Consider the following 25,088-nt stretch of genomic DNA (forward strand, 5'->3'; position numbering starts at 1 on the left):
GGGAATGGTGGCAAAGCAAAACATGGTGACTATTTTCATGGAGGCAGCTAGATGGTACAGTGATTGGACTTGAAGTCAGATAGACCCGAATTCAAATCCAGACTTCAAAATTTATGGTTTAGCTCTGTAATCCTCGGAAAGTAATTTAAACTTCTATATGCTCAGTTTCCTCATTTGTAAAATGAGAATAACATCTCTTATCTCCTAAGGTTGTTTTGAGGATAAAATGTCATAGGGCTGGTAAAACACTTGGCAGAATTTAAAGCATTATGTAATGTTTTAATGTAGTTTTTTAAAAGATCCAGAAGACAGTCATCACAAAGTAAGTCAGCAGTGACTGGCACAATGAACATGGAGGGTATTCAACATAGATAATACAGTACCAAAACTTTCTTTTGGAGGAAGAGGAGAGGGCTATAATGCTGCTGCAGAAAACTCCAATATAATCTCCTTTTAGAAATTGTAATGGCAAGGCACAATGACATCAACTATAATCCTTGCTCCAAGGTGGCTGAGGTTGGTAGATTGTTTTAGCTCAGGAGTTCTGAACTAAAGTGTGATAAAACTACCGGATTGTTAATCTGGAACCAATTTGGTGAGCCCCTGGGAGCAGAGGACCAACAGTCTGCCTTAGTAGGGGTCTCGGTCAGAAACGGAGCAGGTCAAAGCTCTTGTGATGATAAATAGTGGGCCATGAATGGCCAGTACACATCTATCTTGGATATCATAGGGAAGACCTAGTGATTAAAATAAATTATTGTGGTACTTTAAGCAGGATGGTAAAGGATTGTTCCTTTCCCTTTTTCCTATGATACTTTAAGCAGGACTATAACATAAACTTCATTCAAAAAAACAATATTAGCTACAAGAACTCAAAAAATTTTCCAAGTAGTTGTGATAATATCAGATTCTGACTATTCTAAGAGTTAAAACCAAAGATCCTACTCTGAGGAATTCCTTCAAGATGATCTGGCCTCTTCATATACATAATTAAGTGTTGGTTTCTTTTTAAAATAAATTTTATTTTTAAAAACAAGAAAGTAAAACTTGGAAAAGTTATACTTTTTAGATGGAAAACCTTTAAAATGGACAGGTGATGGTTTATTAAAAGCAGAAAAAGAGAACAACCTATATATTGAAGTTCTGTTACATCACTTTACTTTCACAACAGCTTCACACCTCTGATGAAGTGATGATCAAACCCCACCTGTGTGATTGTCTTAAATCAGTCAATTCTTAAAAATAGGTTTGCTGTCTTATAGCTAGAGAAACCTACTAAAGACACCATACTATGTATACTTTTTACATTTCAAAATACTCAAATATATGTAGAGAATAGCAATAAGGATATGGCCCCAATGGGGTTGTTAAAATAAACATGGAATTTGAAAAAATCTCACAGCTGGTTATCTTAGTGACCAGGGTGGTTCTATATCCGTCTACCAGCTTAATTATCTAAGAAGAATTATTTTATCTGCTATTGACCATTCACCATGAAAAGATATATTCTTGCCCTCTACAGTAAAGAAGTTACCTTTTTACAGCTGAGGGTCATTTTTATCTTTGTTTCCCTAGAATCTGACTATACCTTGTAAAAAGGAGACATTTAAAAAATGTTTGTTCGATTGAATAACCAGATTTATCTTAACAATGAATAAAATTTGTGTTTAGAGTAGATAAACTTAAGAGAATTTAAAAAAAAAACTCTTTTCAAGAATGCTTTCAGGTATTTCAATTTTTTCTGAATTACTTTTTTCTCTCAGTTTATTCCTTCACAAAGGATAGAGTTAGTGAGAAAGGATATATTGGGGAAAAGGTGATATGAAAGGATTATCATTTACATTCATTCATACACAGTTTTGTGCAAAGTCATGGTTTTACTGATTTCTTATATTTGTGTTTGCTATAACACTGGTAATGCCATGTGCCTATTGCCTTCAATGAATAAACAAATGCTGAAAAATAATCTAACTTCCTCAATAAAGACATATTATAACCACAGAATGACAAGTAAATCTTTCATACAGGCTCAGATTGGCACTACTTTAGTATTGGAGAAACAAGCATTTTTTAAGTTCCTGTTATATGCTAGGGACTGTGCTAAGGACAGGGCTAAGCTCTTTACAAATATTAGATCCTCACAAAAATTTTGAGAGGTAAGTCCTATTGTATTCCACATTTTACAGATAAGGAAACTGAGGCAAAAGAGGGTAAGGTAAGTGACTCACCTAAGGTCACACATCTAGGAAGTATCTGAAGCCAGATTTAGATTTTAGTCTTCTTGACTCCTGGTCAGAGCTTTATCCACTGAGACACCTAGCTATCTCCAATTTGCTACGCAATGGTTAATTTATTATATCTACAGTCTTTTTTGTAAAGATTATTAGTCATTAATATCATTTAATTTATTAAATTTCAACTTAAAATAAATAATTATTCATATAAATATATAACTAAATTTTATGTAAATAATATTTAAACAATTTAACACATTGATAATGATTAAATCATTAATAAAATAAGAAAATTTAATAAATTTAAAATAAACTAAAATAATTAAACTTTTAAAGTTAAAATATTAATTAAATTAGATAATATAATTTAAATTAAATAAAATAAATAAGAGGATAATATATACTCACACAGAATAATATCCTGAGTTTATCTCTGCTTCCCCTTTAACATTCTTCTCCATTTTCAGTTCAATCTTTCATATTGGAAAACCTTAACCTGGGGTTCATGGAGAGATCTTTGAACTTAAATGGGGATATGACTTCATTTTCTTTTTGCCAACTTCAAACTGAAATATAGCATTTGCTTCAATTTTTTTAAAAAGTCAATCAATAAACATTTATAAAGCATTGACTAAATGCCTGGCACTATGCTAAGTGCTGGGGACATAAAAAAGATTCAAAAGACAGTCCCCCATCCCAATTCAGGATCTAATGGATCTAATGGAGGAGATAATTGCAAGGGATTATATGCAAATGAGATCTAGTAGTATGGATAGGAAATAATCAGCAGAGGGGAAGGCATTAGAGTCAAGAGAGATTAGGAAAAGCTTCCTGTAGAAGGTAAGATTTTAATTGAGACTTGGAGGAAGCCAGGGAAGTCAGGAGGTAGAGATGAGTGGGAAGAACATTTCAAGAATGGGGAACAACCAGTGAAGATTACTGGCAAGAGATGAAGTGTCTTGTTCAAGAAACAGCAAGGAGGCCATTTTCACCAGAAAGAAGAATATTTGGTGGGGTGGGGTCAAAGTAAGGTGTATGGAGACTTGAGATGTATATGGGGGATGAGGAAGAGTGTCTAGACTACGAAGAACTTCTAATACCAAACAGAGAATTTTATATTTGTTCTTGGAGACTATAGGGAACCAATGGAATTTATTGAGTAGGTAGGAAAAATTGAAAGAATTGGACCTGTCCTGTAGAAAAGAAATAACTTTGGTGGCTTAATGGAGGAAATACTGGAATGGGGAGAGACTCCTGGTAGACAGACCAACCAGCAGCCTGTTATAATAGCCCAGGTGAGGGAATAAGGGCCTAGAACAAGTTATTGGTTGTATCTGAGGAATGAAGTAGAAGAGACTTTACAAAGGAGAAATCAACAAGGTCTTGGCAAAAGATTGGTTTTACAGTGTGAGAAATAGTGAGGAGTCAAGGATGCCATCTGGGTTGAGTCTAAGGGGCTGGGAAAGGTACACTTGACAATGATGGGGAAGTTGGGAAGAGGGGAACATTTGCTTCAATTATTTGAAAACATTTACTCTGAGAAGGGATCCCTAATTTTCACTAAATTGCCAGAAGGATTTCTCTCTCTCTCTCTCTCTCTCTCTCTCACACACACACACACACACACACACACACACACACACACACACACACACACACAGCTTAAAACACCTGCTTTATGCAACAATATTCCTGATAAATCCATCAAGGACAAGAGCTATCCCTATTTTTCAGATAGAGGGGGAAAAAGCATTGGCTAGCTCAGATTCAGAGTATCATTAAAAAACTCAGAACTATAGATGGGTTGTAAACTAAATGTTCTTATTTTCTGTTCAAAGCCTTTTACATTGTAAAGTAGCCTTTATTTGATTTTTTAAAAAGTTTTTTCCCCTTCCTTTGCTTCAAAACAAAAAGTCTTAATGTATGTAAAATGCTCATTCTGTCATAATAAATATATCTACATTTAGGAGGGTGATATATAATTGGATTATACTGATTCTTTTTTCACAGAGACAAAGAGATGGAACAGAATACATATATATCATAATTATAAAGTAGAAATCATCATGACTACATAATAATATAAGGAAGACCAAGATTTTCTCTGAAGTTGCCCAAAGACATCAACTTAGATGTATTATTCATTTAGGAAATGGTAGTAAAAATGGATTTATTTTTAATTTACATAAGATTTTTGGTTTGGTTCTGATGTTTCATCAAAAATTAGATTATGCTCTAAATGTAACTAAAATGACAAACTATACACAAAACTATGTATTATTATACATATATTATGTATTATACACTGTTATTAGTATTATGCATTACACTTATAAAATATGTTTTAAATTATCTCTAAGTTAATTGTGCTGCGGTATTTGGTAAAGACTTATTAAAAGGGTATCCTGGGCAAATTGTGTTTATGTGACATGACATTGTATCTATAGACTTTTGGAGTATTTTTTGATGTGACTATATGTTTAATAAACCACTATGACATGTCACCATAATTGTGTCTTATGGCTATTAATCCTTGTTTCTATATTTTTTTTAAAAAGTGTATTGTCAGGCTCTAAATTACTTCCAAGATTCTGTTGAGCTAAAATAATCATCACAACAGCAAAAGTAAAATAGGGCTAAGAGAGCTAACAAAAGAAGATTGATGCCAAAGTCATATCAGCCAAAGTGCTACACACATATACACACTTACATGTACAAAAAGGCAAAGCTAAGGAATAAAGAGGTTCTTGGCTTCTCCATGTTGTTGTTTTGACAAGAGAAACCACTTTGGCTTTTTCTGAGTCTTGGTTCCTTATCAGAGAAACTGACATTGATAATAATCCATCTTATGGTATTAAGAAGGAGGGACAAAGTAAAATCACTCTAAATGTAAATATAATCAAATAATTTCTGCTATTTTTTTTCACAGATATTTCACTGCTTTTCAAAGTATCTTTGAAGGTATATGAATCATTTTATTTCCTTAGGGCCATTTTTTTTCTTTCCATGTATAACTGGTATCTGTATCTTCTAAATGGATTTATAGAATTTAATTAAAGTACAGTTTGTTAAGGATAATAATAAACTCAATGTGTGACTGTTGTTGTTAATCATATACCTTAGATACAAGAGCCAATGGTAACAGTAGTGGGCCTTGGTTTAGGTCAGCGCAATGGATAATGCAGGAGACAGATGAAAAAAAAAAACTCATTTCTAATTTTCTAATACTTATATTTTAAGAAAGTGATAAATAAACAGGAAACCCTAAATACTAAGGGGTACTAAGCTTTCAACTGCTCCCAAACTGGACCTCACAGTCTGCCTTCTCCTGGAAAACCAGGCTACTCTATCAATTCCTATTTCTACCCAAAAACCCAAATTTCCTTATCTAAATAACCTATTTCTACTAGCTTATAAATAATATATTTATCTTCCTTAAAGTAGGTCTCCAAATTGATAAGTTCATTGTTATCCAATCAGAGTTGCCGTAACTAAGGCTTGGCCTTAGGCCTGGCCCCCATCTGGGATAAAAGAAAGAAAAAAGATCTTTTTCTTCTGTTAGGTTTAACACTGACTAATCACGAAGTCACTTCTCTCTTCAAAAGCTGTTACTCCAAGCATTTCCAAAGGTTTTAGAGGAAAAGTCTTAGAGAGGATTTGAAAAAGTTCTGCCTTGAACCAGGCTCAGGCCCAAGACAGCTGCTCAGAATCTCCAGAGCTCAGAGTGGCAGTTAAAAAACCCTCCACCTGAGGATTCTGACAGAATCTTCTGCTTTCCATTCTGACTTCCACTCAACTTATCAATCAATAATATTATTCCTAATAAGTGTCAAAGAGCTTGATAGTCATATAAATTCAACAGGGCTAATATCTACTTCCTATTTGGGGGATCTGAGGTATTCTCACTTTCAATTTGTTGTGGTTTGGGGGTGTTCAGGCCTTTAACTATGGAGAACCTGGATCAAGCATAGAGTAAAACAACTCCATGATAAAATACTAGGATTCACAAGGATTCACTTCTCATATTCAGTGAGTAACCAGATATTGTCAGTACTACTTCCTTAACATGTGTAGAAATGGATATTTTACACCTTTGGACTTCATCCCCCAGAAGACCCTAATATTTCCCAAAATTTCCTTTTTCTGCATCCTCACATTTTGTGTGATTGCATTTAAGTGGCTGTAACTCCTCCCTCTCTCTCTCTCTTTGACCCATGACCAGGCTGAATTCAGGCAGTTTTTAAATTTTAGTTATTATTAATAAAACTTTTAAAATATAATACTTTAGTTATTGATTATTACTTTTAAAACCCACACATCTTGAATCTTTTGTCTCCTTTATATTCCCACTATAACCATGCAAATTGATTTCATCATTTTTTCTTGCCTTGACTACTGTATACTCTCCTAAATGATTTTCGCATCTCAAGTCTATCCCATTTCTTAACTTCATCCTTTATATCACTGCACAAATAATTCTCCTAAACACTGCTGTGATAAGATCACATAATCATACATTTTTAGAGTTGGCCTTCATTGGCCATTTGGGCCATCCAACCTTGGACAAAAATTCCTTCTACAACAAATCCAACAAATCCACATTTTGCTCAAGAACTTTATTTAGGGGGAATACCCTATTCCCTTTGGATAGTCCTAATTATTAAGTATTTTTTACTTAGTCTTCATTTTGCCTCTTTGAAACTTTGACCAATACTCCTATATTGCACCAATATTTACTCCCTCTTCCAACTGACAATCCTTCAAATGCTTGAAGACAGCTATCATGTTCCCCCTAAGTAGTGTATTAAGGAAGAGAAAAGACTGCATTTTGATTGACGAGACATGTGACACAGAATCACATGGGACCCTGGGTCAAGATTCCAAGCAAGGAGATTGGGGAGGTTTGTCCCAATTGACAACAGTTTTTCCTGCTGGAGCAGAAGTAAGTGTGACTGGTAGTGACAATTTCAACTATAAAACATACCACTGGTCCTTGGAAGACATCAGCTATGGAGAGGGACTACTTCAGTCAGACTGCAGGTCAGATGGACTGGAGAGTATAAGGAAGATTCATCTACTTGGCTGGGAGCTGTTATCTTTCCTTTTGGACTTTGGCCTATCTTAGACTCAACTTTGTGAGATATTACTTATGTGGGACTTAACTTATTTAGCTTAGGAAGTTAGCCAATAGGATAGTTATTAGTTTTGGAGATAAGATTTAGAAATTTCCCTTCTCCTTGTTACCCTCATTCCTATCCCATTTCACCATTAATAAACAAAATATTTAGATGTTTACCTTTTGTTTCTTCACCTTAAACATCCCATAATAACAGTTATAATGGACAATGTAATACCACCTATACTGTTATTAATTCTACATTACTGGTTGATGTAAACATGTCCTTATTTTTATTATTATAGTTATTATTAGTTTTATTGAGAGGATTCTTTAGACTCCCGTGTGGTCAGCCACAATGTAACAAGGGAATCACTTTAAAAGACTGATATATATTAATTTAAGGTCGCCAAGGAATCAGCTATGTAATTCCTAAATGAAAAACTCAAGTCAGCCGTCAGCCTTTTTTGGAGTTTAATTACAATAGGAGTAAGAAAGGAATTAGAGATAGAGAGAGAGAAAAAGGGAGAGAAGGGAATAGGGCTTAAATACCCCTTCTGTTTAGGCTGGGCCAAAAGGCCCAAGCCCTTAGATAGCTGGGGCAAAGAAAAGAGATCAGTCCCTATTACTCACGTGTCCAAAATGGAGAAACAGTCTCAGAGGCCCCCCACCTTCAGCTTCCTTCAGAGCAAGCCTTCTCAGAGTCCACCACAATCACCCCGACCAAAACTCCTCCACCTCCAGTCTCCAGACCCTCCTATCTTTCAGCAAAACCCTCCAAGTTCCTCCCCTCAGTTCTCCCATCTACCAATCACTCTTCATCAATTTCCCTGTGCCAATGGAGGCTCTAGCTTAACCCAGGACCTCCCAGAGGTTTCTGGCTTTTGCACATGTCTGTTGAAGGTCATATTTTCAAATGATTAAATCTTTACTCCTTTGCTACAGCCCTTTCTAAATCCTGTTAACTTGAGTATGGTAGAGATTGGAATAATTAAATTTTGATCTAGGCTGCAGCCCTTACTCAATCCTATTAGGACTGAATAGGGTAGAGATTTATTCCAAGTATCTCCATTGTATCAATTCTAAAATCAATCAAGACTCAAAGAAATTCCTGTTCTATGCTTAAGCATAGGTCAAAGTCCTTTCCATTGTTCAGCAAAGGGTTTCTGTCCTAAAGTAATCTTAAGAAGGGAAGAGAAGGAACCTCCCATGCCAATGGAGTTCCCATTCCAATAGACTATCAGTAAGAAATTTTCCAAGTATGAAATATCCCAATGGTGAAATTTCCAACATTTATAAGTCTAAGGAAATTTGAGGTTTACAAAAGAGAGGAATAAATTTATAGAGGAGACTAGATCAGACCCTCTTTTGCAATTGTGGCCAAAAAATTGTAAACTTGACACAACTGATGATGGGGTATATGAAGAGCTTATTGAAGCCAAGGATGCCATATTTGAGGTAATGGGGCAATATACAAAATGGCCTAAGGCATGGTCCAACTTTGAGGCCATTAAACTTAAGGTATCAGAATCAACTGTGGTTTTCCTCAAGAGGATAACCAAGGCAGACGAAACTCTCCTGGGAATGGATGCACTTGATGAAGGCACCATTGCCCACATAAAGTGTATTTTTGTCAAGAATGCTGTACCCAGGGTTAGGCAGTTCTTTAAATCCAATTACGCTAGATTTCGAGGAACTGAGAAGAAAAGCTACATATTTGACCAATGACCTTGAAGAGAAAAATGATGAAAGAGACTCTGTTGTAGAGGATTTAAAAATAAAATTGATGGAAGCTGAATTAAAGGCAAAGAAAATGAGATTAAGGAGGTAAAAGCAGTAGCTGCTTTGAGATCTGTGCAGCCAAGAAGCAACAATAATAACTATAGGCCTAGTGAAAAAAGATCAAGTCCTAGGAGATGTTTCCATTGTTACAGGATTGGACATTTGTACAGTGACTGCAGATTCAGAAACCAATTGAGAAGGCAGATGAATAGGAATGGAGGATACAATAGACAGTACAATAACAATTGGAGTAATAGCAACTGGAACAATAATAAATGGAATACCAACACTATCAGAATAGAAATTTCAAGAAATGCCAAAATGCTTGCTGCCAGGGCCAACAAGCACCAGATCTCACAACAATGTAATCACTGGTAAATTCTGGGGCTGGACCAAAGTACAGTCAGGTAGTAAAAGGTGACCAGAGTAAGGGGGCTTGTAATTTATGAAGGTTTACCCTAAATCCATATGAAAATGAATCAGGAAATAATGAGTATGCTATAAATAAAAATGAATTCAGGATAAATAAAATTGAGTGTAATGAAAATAAGGTAGATAGTGATACAAATGAATTAATTAATATGAAAGACAATATAATTAAATAATTGTACAAAAATTGTAATATAAATTTAATAGAAAATCCTAGTGATTATAAAATAAGAGAAATTACTGAAGAATATAAACTGAATAATAATAATAATGAAATTGTAAATGAGAACAATGATACTAAGATGGAGAATATAAGGACCAATGATATAAAAACTGATGATACAATTCCTGAGAAAGTCATGTAATTCAAGCAGATGTAACCTTGGATGGACAGGAAATGACTGATTTTTGTACTGATGTTACTATGCTTGCACCAGTTCTTAAAACCTTCCAACCTCTAAACAGCACTGAAACCTATGTTTCTGTAACTCTAGGGGAATAGATATATGATCTTTTGGTGAATACTGGAGCCAGTAAATCAGTTTTGCAAAGTCTTCCTAAGGATTATAAAGCTGTTGGTACTATGGAAGTGATTGGAGCTACTGGAAAACCATAAAGAGTAGCAAAATTATAACCTAAAATGATAACTTTAGGTCCTTTATCTATGGGGCATGCATTTCTTTGTATGCCAGACTGTCCCATGAACCTTCCTAGTAGGGATTTTCTGTGTAAATTATGAGCAATGGTTCAATGTTCTGACACTGGGGATATATCATTACAACTCCCAGAAGAATCTCTGAAAGCTTTTCCACAGTTGTTCTTAGATTTTGTCAGTCAGAGAATAAGTTGGATCCCATATATCCTATTCCTGAGGATCCCAGAAGATTTATGTTAAAAATCTTCCATAGATGTAGGTCTATTGAAATCAGAAACTATAAAATAGTTTTAGCTTTGTGACTTGAAATTGAAATAATTGGTTGCCAGGAAAAATTCCCAAATAATAAAATACCCAAGTCAGCTGAGAATTACGGTGATTTTAATTAATAGAGAGAGAAGGGATTAAGGAAAAGAGAGCGAGAGAAAGAATTAATTTAAACTGCTCTGGCTCAGGCTGAGTCAGGCAGTAGTTAAAGGCCTTGGCCAAAGTGGCCTCCCTGAGCCTAAGGAAAAGGGAGTCAGTCTTATCACTCACCACGAAAACATTTCCAGGAAGCTATCTGAGGGGGATCTTCCAGGCTGAGTTTTAGTCCTCACTGAACTGAACTCCAAATCTAATTGCACCCCAAACTGAATTGCCTCAACTGACTTTTTTAGCCTCCTTTTAAAGACATTTTCTCTTATGTCACCTCCCCTAAATTTTCACATCTACCAATCACAGTAGACCAGAGGTTCTCAACCTCTCAATTTGTAGCAATGAGAATACATAATGCATATCAGGTATTTATATTCCAAATCATAACTGTAGCAAAATTACAGTTTTGAAGTAGCCACCAAAATAATTTTTTGGTTTGGGGTCACTGCAACATGAGGAACTGTATTGTGGGGTCACAGCATTAGAAAGGTTGAGAACCACTGCAGTATACACTTTTCTCCAGTACTGTCTATTCTTTAGTTCTCACCTTCTCTGCTTAGATTATATCTTCTGAGGTACTTCACACTTCTTTGTTAAGCTTACCTTTTGTGAGTTACTTGACCTTTTTGTGATTAATTTAACCTTTATAGGTTCTTAACATCCTTTTGTATTAGATCTAAAAATAGACTTAGCTTAAGTTTTAGCTTCACTATAAGGTATGAGTTAAGTACCTTCATTGTTCAATCAGGAGTTTACAACCTTATCTTCCCCTAAAGTATGTCTAATTAGGGTGGAGTCGTTTCCAAATTCACACTACTCCAGTAAGAGTGAGAACCAAAGAAGGACCAGTTCCTTGTATTCCTCAATACCCCTTGAGTAAAGAAGCAATAGAAGGTATCAGACATATCATTGAGTCCCTGATTCAACAAGGGATCATAATACTGTGCTTCTCAGAGTATAATACACCTATACTTCTGATAAAAAAAAAGCCAAAGCTAGATCAAAATGTCAAAATCATCTACAGATTCATCCAAGATCTAAGAGCTGTAAAAGATCATGTAATAAAGACACATTCCATCGTACGAAGCCCAACTGCTATAATCTCTTCCATCCCAAGTCAAGCTAGATATTTCACCATGGTACATTTATGCTCTGCATTTTTCTTGGTACCAATTCACAAGGATTCTCAAAAGATCTTTGTTTTCACATGGGAGAAATCTCAGTAGACATGGACTCATCTTCCACAGGGATTCACCAATAGTCCAAGCCAATTCTCACAGATTTTGAACAGAGACTTTAAAACAATTACATTCAAGGAGAGTAAAATAGTATATTTTGGTAATGATATCCTCCTAGCATCACCATCTGCTAAAGTGTGTTTAAGGGATAGCAAGATTCTTTTGGTTGAATTCTACAAGCATGGGCATAAAATCTCTAAGGCAAAAGTACAGTGGGTGTTACCTCGAATTGAATATCTTGAATTTGTGTTGTCAGAGTATTCCAGAAGTATCACTCAGAAAAGAATAGCTAATATCCAGAAACTGAGTGAACCTAAGACCAAGAAGCAATTCAGAGCTGTTCTCAGAACAACTGGTTTCTGTGCAATGGATACCTGGGTATAGTGAAATTACTAAATGTTTAATAGGTCTAACCAGGAATACAGAACCAGAGCCTCTGAAACTCAAACCTGAATATCTGCAAGCCTTAAATAAGCTTAAGGATGTGATTTTATATGCACCAGCTCTTGGAATCCCAGACTATACTAAACCTTTTTAATTGTTTGTGAACGAGACCAAAGGAATTGCTTCTGGTGTACTGACATAGACTTTAGGACAAAGTTATTGTCCAACTGGATACTATAGTTGTTAGCTAGATCCAATTGCTGTTGGTACAGTTCCTTGTCTAAGGGGTGTAGCAGCTGCAGCTGTGTTAGTCCAGAAGTCATCAGATTTAGTTTGGGGATTTCCATTGGCTGTATATTGTTCACATCAAATAAAAGCACTAATGAGGAAATTTTGTACTCAAGCATATTCTGACCAATGAATATCTAAGTATGAAATTATACTTCTAGGTAGTGAAAGCATTGAGTTGAGGAGGTGTAATGTATTAAATTCAGCTACACTTCTTGATTTGCCAAAGAACAGTGAATCTTTACATGAATGTATAGAAATAGTAGATCTAGTGGATATGCCTAAGATGGATTTAAAAGACACTACAATCAAAAATCCAGACTTGGTTTTATTTGCAGATGGTTCTTCATATTTGTGTAATGGAATTCAATGTACAGGTGCTGCAGTTGTCACAGAATTTGAGACACTGTGGTATGGATCATTACCTAGTAACCTTAATGCTCAAGGTGCAAAGTTGGTCACTTTAAAGCAAGCATGTCTTCTGGCTGATAGTAAAAGTACAAATATATATAGACTCTCGATATGTTTTTTCAGTTTGTCATGCTACAGGACAGATCTGAAAACAACGAGGTTTTATTACTGCATCAGGAAAACCAATTGCTCATTCAGAAAAAATAACTGAGTTGTTGAATGCTATCCAGAAGCCTAAACAGCTAGTGGTAATCCATTGAAGAAGTCATACTTATAGCATGGATTCAGTCTCTAAAGGAAATCATAGAGCTGTAGTAACTGTGAAATTTGATGCTAAAAATGCTCCAGTGTATGTCATGAATTTATCAACTATAGAATCTGATGATTTAGAAAAAGCTTATATAGAATCAGAAATACAACAATGGAAGGAGAAGTTTGGAGCAAGAAAAGAACATGGCATATGGATAGAAGATACTGGAAAACCACTGTTACCAAAAAACCTGTATACCTATTTGTGTCAAGCCATCCACACAAAAGGTCATTTTGGTATGTAAGCTCTAATTGACACCATAAAGAGACAAGGGTAGTGCCTGGAATAAGTACTGTAGCAAATAAGATCCATACAAGCTGTTCTGTTTGCCAAAAATTCAATCAAGGGGCATTCAGACAGAAAGGTTTAGGTGGTAGACCTTTAGCATATTGTCCATTTGAGAGTCTGCAAATTGATTACATCAGCATGCCAAAAGCTGGAAGATACAAGTTTTGCTTGGGAATTGTTGATAGATTGACCAAATGACCTGAAGCTTTTCCATCAAATGCAAATACAGCTAGCTTTGTGATAAAAGTGTTGATTAAGGAAGTTATGTTTGGAGTACCACTAACCATAGACTCTGATAAGGGATCTCATTTCACCCAAGACATCCTGAAAAGGATCTATGAGAATCTAGGAATAATACCAAAATATCATGTTTCTTATCACCCACAAAGTTCAGGTGAGATGGAGAATATAAATAGGGAACTCAAGACTATGATGGGGAAGATAGGTGCTGAAAATCATCTCAAATGGCCAGAGATTCTTCCCATAGCTTTGTTTTATCCAAGTATGAGACCAAGAGCATATTTACATATATCATCCTATGAAATGCTCTTTGGACATGCTCCACTGAAGGCAAAAACTTGTAAAACAGTCTATACATATCTCTTAGGAGGAGATTGTCAACTTGCTTCTTACTTAAGTGCTTTACAACAAAGATTCAAAGAATTACATGGTATTAATTCAAACTGGTCCTTTGGATTATTCTCTCCATAATTACAAACCAGGGGATAAGGTATATGCCAAGATTTTGCTAAAACATCAACAACACAAGAGAGTTGGTTAGGTACTTACACTGTTGTGTTAGTTTCTCCATCTTCAATAAAAGTTTTGGGTACAGATTCATGGCATCATTGTTCACATATAAAATTAGCACATGGTATTAATAATGAAAATGTACAAATAATTGAAGAAGAAAATGAAAAAGAAGAGATCATAGAAAGTTAGAATCATCAGTCAAATTAAGTCTGCAGTCAAAAAGATCACTAAGGAGAGGCCCATTCCAATGGAAGAGGACAATGCAGATGAAGAGGAGAATTCGGAAACTAATGGACATTGTTACGACTGAAAACTTATAAATTTAAAGGCTTTGGCAGATTTGCAATGAAGCGGATTACAGGATTAATGAACTAATGAATTAATACTTTGGGGTAGTGTATTATAGCACAAAATAGCATAGCACTTATTCACACACAAATACAAATATATTTACTACTATGGAATTGCAGAAGAAGAATTCTTCAAGCAAGAGGAGATGAGAAGAGAAGGAAAGATACAAAGTAGTAGTAAGTATATATTGCATGCAACAGTAACATACTACTAACATAACAGTAACACTGACATTACACTAGCAAAACAATAAAACATAAACACAAAACATAAACATGGTTAAGTTACATTGAATTAAAAGATACTTAATACTTTTTAATTCTTAAAAGAGTAAAACAATGTATAGTTAGGGTACTAATATTGTTATAATTAGCTATATATAAGTTAGTTACTAACAAAACATAGTAAGATACTTATATTCATGTATTGGTTCCAAGGCAGAAGAGGGGTAAGGGTGTAAACCTTAAAATTTCTTAGACTTATAAATGTTGGAAATTTCACCATTGGGAAATTTCATACTTGAAAAATTTCCTACTGATAGTCTATTGGAATGTGAACCCCCTTGGAATGGGAGGGTCTTTCTCCTCCCTACTTAAGATTACTTTAGGACAGAAACCTTTTGCTGAACAATGGAAAGGTCTTTGACCTATGCTTAAGCATAGAACAGGAAGTTCTTTGAGTCATGATTGATTTTAGAATTGATACAATAGAGATACTTGGAATGACAGAACCAGGTCTTGGAACTTCCAATCTCCACCCTACTCAGGGTAACAGGATTTAGGAAGGGCTGCAGCAAAGGATCAAGATTTAATTATTTGAGAATATGACCTTCAACAGACATGTGCAACGCCACAGACCTCTGGGCGGTCTTGGGTTAAGCTAGAACCACCATTGGCACAGGGAAGACATGGACAGTGATTGGTAGATGTGAGAACTGAGGGGAGGGAACTTAGATGGTTTCCTTAAAGATAGCGGGGTCTGAGGACTGAGGAGGTGGGAGAGGTTTTGCTCTGAGAGGTTGTGCTCTGAGAAGCTTGCTCTGAAGGAAGCTGGAGGTGGAGGCCCCTGAGACTGTTTCTCCATTTTGGTCACGTGAGTGATAGGGACTGATCTCTTTTCTTTGCCTCAGCTATCTAAGGGCTTGGGCCTTTTGTCCCAGCCTAAACAGAGGGGGTATTTAAGCCCTATTCCCTTCTCTCTCTCTCTCTCTCTCTCTCTCTCTCTCTCTCTCTCTCTCTCTCTCTCTCTCTCTCTCTCTCTCTCTCTCTAATACCTTTCTTCCTCCTGTTTGTAATTAAACTTCATAAAAGGTTGACTGCTGACTTGAGTTTTCATTTAGGAATTACATAGCTGAATTCCTTGGCGACCTTAAATTAATATATATCAGTCTTTTAAAGTGATTTCCTTGTCACAAGGGTTAGGCAATGGGGGTCAAGTGACTTGCCCAGGGTCACACAGCTGGGAAGTGTGTGAGTTGTTATATTTAAAATAGGTTCTTGCCATAAACTATGGCATTTAAAAGAGTTGGGTTCATAAACTGTAAGAGTTAAAATAGTTGAGGTTGTAAATTGTAGTGAGTAAAATAGTGGAAGATATAAATTGTGATAGATATAAGAGTGGGTGAGTAAATTTGTGGCCGCAGGAAATATGTTTTCACTACAGTGTTTTGGTTTTAAATCAAATATAAGGTGGTCACCAGGGAAATATTCCCAATTATGAATATACCCAAGACAACTGGGTTTTATAGAGATTTTAATTAATAATACAATGAGGAATTAAAGAAAAGAGAGAAAGATAGAAAAAGGAAATAAATATGAAGGGCCTTAAGCCAACATGGCCTAGACCTGAGTCTTAAGAGAGAGAGATCAGTCAGTCAGTCTTTTATCACTCACCACAAGGTCTGTCTAAGCAAGGATACTAGTGACAGAGTCTCCTCAGAGAAAGTTTCAGCCAGAGTCCTCCTCAAAGAGCCTTCCAGCCAGAAACTGTTTCAAAGGGCCTCTCTCAAGAGCCTCCAGAGGGACAGAGTCCCCTCAGAGGAGCTCCAGCAAGACCTCCTTAGAGATTGTCCTCCAAGAGCTTACCTTCTCCAGAGTCCTCTCAAGAGATTCTTCAAAAGGATTTCCTTCAAGAGATTCTGCTTTTTCTTATATAGGGGGTTTTCTCCTATGTCACCTCCCCTAAGTCCTTACATCTACCAATCACAGTAGACGTTTTCCAAAGGATAACCCATTCTAAAAACACTGCTGGGTCGACTAATCCCTTTAGTAAGTTTGTACCAGAAGAAACACTGCTGGGTCGACTAATCCCTTTAGTAAGTTTGAACCAGAGAAAACTTCTGAATAAGTTTTCACCTCTTTGCTCCTGGCAAGTTTACAAGTTGCCTGACCTTTAATAGGTACTTAGCATCCCTTTGATTACTTCTAAAAATAGGCATGGCTTAAAGAACTTTTTGCCTCATTATAAGTATGGGCCCAAGTACTTTCATTGTTTAGCAAGGAGTTTTCTCCCCTAAAGCAGTCTTAAGTACGGGTGGAGTAGAGGTCCTCCCATTTCTGATCCAAGTAGAGTTCTCACATCCAAATGTGGAATGTTCGGAGTAGGGAATTGTTCCAATTGAGAATTCCCCAATGGGGGAATTTTTAACATTCACAAGTCTGAGAAATTTCAAGATTTACAGAGTCCAGATTCAAACTCAGCACCTCTCATCTCTAGGCCTGGACCTCAATCTACTGAGCTACCCAGCTGCCCCCCCCAAAGTTCTTTTTAATATCAAAATATTCATATATAACAGTAGCAATATCTTACATAATTTATTAATATAAATCTTTTTCTTTATATCCCCCCTCTCCACTTTTCTGCCCTCTTTTTCACTAAATTGCTCCATATGAAAGTTCTCTTAAAGAAATAACAGATACCTTTCATTTGCATTGAGTGGGATACATTCCTTTAATAAGGAGATGATAGTCCCATTGTCTGTCTTGATCAGACCAGGAGCATTGCGATATTGTTACTCCTCTTTTCAAAATCCTTGGTGGCTCTTGGATGTCAACCAAACTCCTGAACCTCCATTTGAGACTCTCCAATCCAGATCCAACATATCCCCCAACTTTTAATTAATACAATTGATTTTCATGTACTCTCTCACAATGGACTATCTTACCTTGTCCATCTCTTATCCCATTCTTACCTTGCCCATCTCTATATTTGTATGTGAGACTATCTCTGGCAAGTTTTGGCTCTCTTCCCATGCTGTCCTCTATTAAAGTTCCTCCCTTTTTTAAAACCCTTACCTTTTGTCTTAGTATCAATTATAAGACAGAAGGGTGTGTAATGGAGAAGTGTCTTAGAGGGATGTTAAATGTTATAACCCACCTAGGAACTCCTCAGGGCCAAATAAGCACCAAACCTTTTGATTATGGAAACAAAATTTATTTTTAAAAAAGAGATAAGGGGAACTGGTAGGTATGACCCTCACACTCTTCAAACTACCTCCACCCAGTTGCTATGTCCCCTGATTAAGGAGAACCTTCTGTTCTTCCTTAGGCCCTACCTACACCTCTTTATGCTATCTAAAACCCTTTCCCAAGCTACCTGACTGACCCTAATCTTCCTACCAATAATTAAGAAAGAAAGAAAGGGAAAACTCTCTGGGTTTGGCTGCTGTACCAAGTAACTCAAAGTTATAGATGAAAAGCTTTGGTTTACCTTAGCCAATAGGAATTCTGGTAGATGACCACTGCCAGATGAAGACTGGACTCAGGGAAATTAGTTTCCTTCAAGTAAACCCTCTATCTGGATGCCAAAGATTTCTCCACAAAATCCTGACTTTCAAGGAGAATCTCTTAGAACAAAACTCCTCCTTCAGCTTGAAATTATAGGCAGAGAGGCAAAACCCACTCCCAGCTCAGATCAAATCCAAGAAGGAAGTGAAATTCAGTTATTTTCAGTTTTGGACTCCCACAATTCCTTCCTAAACAGAATCCTTTCACAGGGCTTATCTCAAAATTCCCTTTTTTCAACTAACCCTAGAAAACCAGTCTTATCCCTAATTTATATTTCTACATTCTGCCCTCCGAGTATCTGATCAAATCTACAGATTTGTCATATGCTCACCACTATATAAAACCCCCTTATTCTAAACCTATCCTATTTTACTTACCTAATCCCCCAACAAACAGTTCTTATCTAAACCTTATCTAAAGCTCACACTAAAGAATTAGGGGGAAAGTGATTTACAATGTGCAATTACATAAAAGAAAACAAATACAAAAATTGCAGTAACAATAGCAAAACTCAACAAACAGAATGTAACAAAAAAATTGCAAAGATAAAGTTTCATATAACACAAGATAGCTTTTACATTAATCAAAACTATCTAACAATGCAAATAACTTATACAAAAAGTATCTTAAAACTCTTAGTTGAAACAATTTCAAAACAAAACTTTGCCTTATACTAATATGGAAAATAAAACTGTTTACACTGTAAATCTTGAAATCTCTCAGACTTGTGAATGTTAAAAATTTCACCATTGGGGAATTCTTAATTGGAACAAATTCCCTACTGAGAAACATTCCCCATTTTGATGTGAGAACTCGCCAGGATCAGAAATGGGAGGACTTCTTCCACCCATACTTAAGACTGCTTTAGGGCAGAAAACTCCTTGCTAAACAAAGAAAGTACTTGGATCCATGCTTATGGTGGGGCAAGAAGTTCTTTGAGCCAGGCCTGTTTTTAGAATTGATACAATGAGATGCTAGGTACCTAAAAGGGTCGGGCAAATTTTGTCTTAATGAGATTAGTTGACTCAGCTGTGTTTTCACTGGTTCAGACTTACTGAGATTTGTCAACTTAGCAGGAATTCAGATGGGCAGTCCTTTGGAAAGCGTCTACAGTGATTGGTAGATGTAGGGACTTAGGGGAGGTGACATGGGAGAAAAACCCCTATATAAGAAAAAGCAGAATCTCTTGAGGATAGATATCCTTTTGGAGATATCCTTTTGGAGAATATCCTTTTGGAGAAAGCCTTTTGGAGGATCTCTGATGAGGACCGCTTGGGAAGAATCTCTTGAGAGAGGCCTTTTGGAACAGTCTCTGGCTGGAAGGCTCTCTGGTGAAGTCAGCTGAGATGGAGCTGGCCTGATGTCACTAGAATCCTTGTTTAGTCAGACCTTGTGGTGAGTGTTAAAAAACTGACTGATTCCTCTCTTAAGACTCAGGTCTAGGCCATATTGGCTTGAGGCCCTTCATACTTATTCCTTTCTTACTCTCTCTCTCTTTCTTTGATTACTCATTGTATTGTTAATTAAAATCTCTATAAAACCAAATTGACTTGGGTATTTGAATAATTGGGAATATTTCCCTGGCGACCACCTTATATTTGATTTAAAAACCAAGACACTGTAGTGAAACATATTTCTGAGGTCAAATTTACTCAATCTCTCTTATATCTATCACAATTTATATCTTCCACCATTTTAACTCACTACAGTTTAAGACCTCAACCATTTTAAATCTCACAACATGAAACTGGAAACTAAGTGTCTTATAAAAATCTTATCTTTGGAAACTTTTTCATTCTTTTGACTTTGTTTTATTGTTTTTTTTTTAACAGATCATGGAGTCACTAGCTTCTGCTTGCCCAATTCCAGTTTTTAAGTTATGATTTTCTTCATTGAGTTTTTGAACCTCTTTTTCCATTTGGCTTATTCTACTTTTTTAAAAGTTAATTTCTTCAGTGAAATTAATTAATTTGGGACATTCCTCCTTGGCTGCCTCTCCCCCTCTCTTATCTTTTCTTTAACAAGCTATCTTAAAATTATGTATGAATAGACAGGACTGTGTCCAATGTACAACTTTATTCAGTTACATAAGGCCTAATTGTAAAAATGATAAGACTAAGATATAGAAGTTTCTTCATTTACTGATAAAAGATTTCACTGGAACTCTAATGTCTACAGACCTTCAGGATATTCCTATTGCTTAACAAGTACAGTATCTGGTTCACAATCTTTCTGTCCTCCCCAACTCCTGCTTTCATTTTAGGGGACTTTGACATACATATTAACTTTCCTGTATCCACTCAGTGCTCAACCAACTCACATCTCATGACCTACTACTCTACCTTAATTTAGTCATAAAGATAAATCATATATTTGATTTTACGATCCATCAATATATCATCTCCATGTCCAAGAACTCTAAAATTCCATTATCTGACCCTAAAATATTGGCTTTACACTTCTCCCTCTGCCTTCTCATACCAAACTTTACTCTTTGTCCACAACAAGACCTTTAGTACCTCAACGTTTTATTTTTTATACCATAACTTCTTAATCCTCTCTCAAAATTCATCACCTGTGCACTAGCCATTTTCTTCTTTTCCCCATCTTGACTTCTTAGTGAACAAATTCAATTCTACATTATTCTTCCTTTTTGAATCCCTACCCCTACCCCTTATCATTTTTCCAGTTGTACCATGCCAAGCTTTAGCCTTAGATCACTTAATCATTTGCTGCTTTCTTTCTCATACATGTGCTACTGAACAAAGAATAAATCATAGAACTATTTGGACTAGGTACAGCACAAATTTATATTACACAACCTAAACAGAGCCATCCTTGCTGCTGGGTAATGCTTCTACATCTCCCTTATCAACTTGCTATACCATTCTCCATAGGGACTCTTCCCAACTATTTTTTATTACTCTTTAAGCTTCCTAGGGTTTATTCTTATCAACCTTCTAAGTTAAGAACTTTGCTTCATGTTTTACAGGAATAAAAGAGTCCATTTCTTTTCATCTTCTCTTCATTACATTGTTAGATGCCTTCTGCCACTGTCTTCTCCTTCACCCAGTTTCTCATAAAGAGTTGCATCCTTTCTAAGGTAAATCCTTCTACTTGCACAAGTAATCCTATTTCTTCCCATATCCTCCAAAGATTTTCTTACTCTGTCATTACCATCTTTTTCATCTCTAATCTCTCCTTGTCTGCTGTAAAGATTAAAAATTAGGGAAACTGAGGCAAGTAGAAATTAGTTTCTCTCTGCAAGTATTATATTTTTAGAGGTTTATTAAAGGTCAAGGATTAAAGAAAATACAGAATAAGAAAGCACGTGTCTAGGCCCAAAGAGGCCTAGACAACCTCACCTACATTATGAAAAGAGACTCTTCTGCTTGGAAGCAGCAATAGGAAAGAGAAGAGACCCCACCATAGGCGGAGAACCTTTAAATAATAATTTGCTCTTGGTCTAGGGAAGAATTCAGTGTGATTGCAAAGCATTCTGGGAAGTGAGCAAAGACTCCTGGGGACTGAAGTCCTGGATTCGTCTCCATTTTTAACTACTGGTTTTCTACTGCTATAAACATGTCCATGTATTCCCCCTTCTCCAAAAACCCTCAATTTATCTTTCCATCCCTGCTAACTATCATACTATATCTCTTCTGCCTTTTGTGGCAAAAGTTAAGAAGGCTATCTAGAATAGATGCCTCCCTTTCCTTTCCTCTAATTTTTTAATTCCTTAAAACACAGTTTCAAACTTTATAATTTTACTATGGCTTTTTCTGTTTTCTTTTTTGGGGACCTTTTTTCAGCTTTTAACATTCTTATTCTCTTCTCTCCAAGTTTCCAGGATACATTATCTCCTCCTACCTGACTGTTCCTTCTCAGTTTCTTTGCTATGATCTTATCAGGATTACACTAACTATGGGTGTCTCCCAGGGTTCTCTCCCGAGTCTTCTCTTTTCTTCCTAAACATCATTTGGCAGTCTCATTAGCTTCTAACAATTTAATTAATTTCTTTAATATCTTGATGCTATTGACTCTCAAATTTCCCTATCCAGTTTTGACTTGTCTGCTGACCTCTGGTCTTGCATGTCCAATTGCCTTTTAGATACCTTATACTAGATGTCCTCTAGAGGAACAATCCAATATATCCTAAACTCATTATTTATTCCTTCTAAACCTTTGACCCCTTTCAAAATTCCCTATTATCATCAAGGGCATCACCATTTTTCCAGATCTTGCAACCTATGTATCAGCTTTGACTATTTACTCCCATCTTTCATATCTAATCTATTAACAAGGAAATTGATTTCATCTTTGTGACATCTCTTGAATATGTCCTATTCTCTCCTCCATTACAGCCACCACCCTGGTGCAGGCCTCCATTATTTCATGCCTAAGCTATTGCAATAATCTGTTGGTTGATGTGCCTGCTACAAGCCTCTAACCATCCTCCATTCAATCACTCATGATTTTCCTTAAATGTATGCCTGACCATATCACTCTCCTCCTACTCATTAAACCCCAGTGATTCCATTTCACCTCTAGGATTAACTATAAAATTCTTTGGTGTTCAAAGCTCTTAAAAACATAGTCCTCCCCTACCTTTTCCAGACTCTTGTCTTTCAGCTACCCACATATTCTTATCCAATGGCAGTGGTCTCCATGCTATTCTAAGAAGCAGAAACTTTCTCTGGCTCTGGAGATTTTCTCTAGCTGTCTAGTGTTCTTCCTTCTCATCTCTACCTCCTGGCTTCTCTGGATTCCTTTGATTCTCCATTAAAATTCCACTTTCTACATGAAGTCCTTCCCAATTTCTATTAATTCTGATGCCTTCGTTCTGTTAAATATTTCCCCTTTCTACTTAATATATTTGTTTGTGCAATTTGTTTGCTGGTTGTCCCCTTATTAGATTTATGAGCTCCCTGAAGGCAAGATTATCTCTTACTGTATATTGTATTCCCAGTTCTCAGCACCAGTGGCTGACAGTAGCTACTTAAGAAATGCTTATTGACTGACAGTAACTTTCAGGTGAGTAAGATAAAAATATAAAGAAAAACTTTAGAGAAAAGGGAATGTTGTAAAATATTGATGTAATCTGTGGAAGGAAAATAAATCATTTTTGAGCCAATAATTGGAAGTAATAATTGGTATCAAGAGAGATAATTAATTACATTAAAGTTTTAAAATCCTTCTATATATAACAAAAATATCAAAACAAAGAAGAAATGATGTATTGGGTAAAATTTGTGGCAAATATGATAGATAAGAAAACTGAAAACTCAATGGTAGCTATAGAATCATTAAATAGTCAAAGTATTTGAATGGATAGTTTTCACAACAAAAAACACAAATTGTTAATAAAATAATTTTATTTTTTTTAGAGTTGAAAATTTTTATTTAACTAATTTATAATATTTTTCCATGGCTATGTGATTCATGTTCTTTCCCTCTCCTTCCCCGTACCCCCACCCCATATCCAACAAGCAATTCCACTGAGTTTTACATGTGTCATTGATCAAGACCCATTTCCATATTATTAATATTTTAAAATAATTTTTAAAATGAACAATCTCAGTAATATAAAAAAAAGATGCAAATTAAAACTCTAAAGTACTACCTCCTATTTATCAAATTAACAAAAAATAACTAAAAGCTGTGAAATCAATATTGGCAGGATTATAAAGAAAAAAGGTACCTTCATTCCATGCTGGTGAAATTGAAAATTTGTAGAACAGTTTCAGATAACACTGGCAGTATGTAGTAAAGTGTTCATATATATCTATATTATATGTTAAACACATGTTTAAATCTTCCCTTTGAGCAAATAACTCCATTATTTTGAATTTTTTCCTAGACTTTTGATTTTATTAGTTAAGGGAAAAGCTTCCTGTGAGGAACTCTCAAAGATTGACATTTTCCTTGTTATTTATTGTCTTCACAGAGTTTCCTGGACAGTGTTTTGTGTGTGTGTGCTCGCATAGCCAGTACAGTCAGAGTAGAGAATGAACCTAGATCTTCCTTTCTCCAAGGTCATCTATCACTATACCATGATGTCTCTCTACCTTACTGGGAATATACAGATATTCTTTCCACATGGCAGATTAGGGTTGAAGCACCAGGGATCTGGAAAATCCAGGTAAAATATTTTGGTCCTCCCTTTGTACAAGAAAAGCTTGAGGTTGTTTTTTTTTCCCCCTTTGATTTTATGGTGTGTTTACAGTCCCTTATTGTAAAATTTGGGTTAAGTATTTGGTTGTAGAATATATGTAGGTCAATATTAACATTTCTAGCCTTTGTGTGTTACCAGCTGGCTTTCATTTCCTTTTCATAAAGTTGAGCTTTTTACGTAACTTTAAAAAAAGGAATTGTGCATATTTATGGTATTAAAAGATAAAATGTTGATATTATACAATACTATGAATATATTCTATGCATTTCTGAGTTACTAAACATATTCTATGTCTTTTACTGACCTTCTTGTGCTGTCTGTATCTTCTGCAAAACTTGCCCCCAAAATTGCCATTTAATTTTTTTTTTCAGATCCATGATACATCAAAGCTGAGATGGGCAAAGACAAGATATAGAAGAGCTATCTGTATTCTGAAAATGTTAAAAAAAAAACAAACAAAAATATATTTTCAAAG

General features: G+C 35.7%; 1 protein-coding gene and 1 long non-coding RNA gene across 3 annotated transcripts in view; one reads left to right on the plus strand and one right to left on the minus strand.

Annotated features, from left to right (window-relative positions):
- Positions 1-4,744, plus strand: part of DDC (dopa decarboxylase) — a 116,948-nt gene extending 112,204 nt beyond the window's left edge. For both annotated transcript variants that reach the window (XM_056804840.1, XM_007500403.3), the window contains exon 15: positions 4,245-4,744. The gene's annotated coding sequence lies outside the window, so the exon portion shown is untranslated. The remainder of the gene's footprint in view (positions 1-4,244) is intronic.
- LOC130455471 (uncharacterized) overlaps positions 2,644-25,088 on the minus strand; it is a 34,026-nt gene continuing 11,581 nt past the window's right edge. Inside the window, exons 2-3 of the long non-coding RNA XR_008913450.1 lie at positions 24,918-25,044; positions 2,644-2,800 (exon numbers count right to left, since the gene is read on the minus strand). This is a non-coding gene — a long non-coding RNA (uncharacterized LOC130455471). The remainder of the gene's footprint in view (positions 2,801-24,917; positions 25,045-25,088) is intronic.

Source organism: Monodelphis domestica, chromosome 7 (genome assembly GCF_027887165.1).
Source record: "Monodelphis domestica isolate mMonDom1 chromosome 7, mMonDom1.pri, whole genome shotgun sequence".
NCBI classification, from domain to species: Eukaryota; Metazoa; Chordata; class Mammalia; order Didelphimorphia; family Didelphidae; genus Monodelphis; species Monodelphis domestica.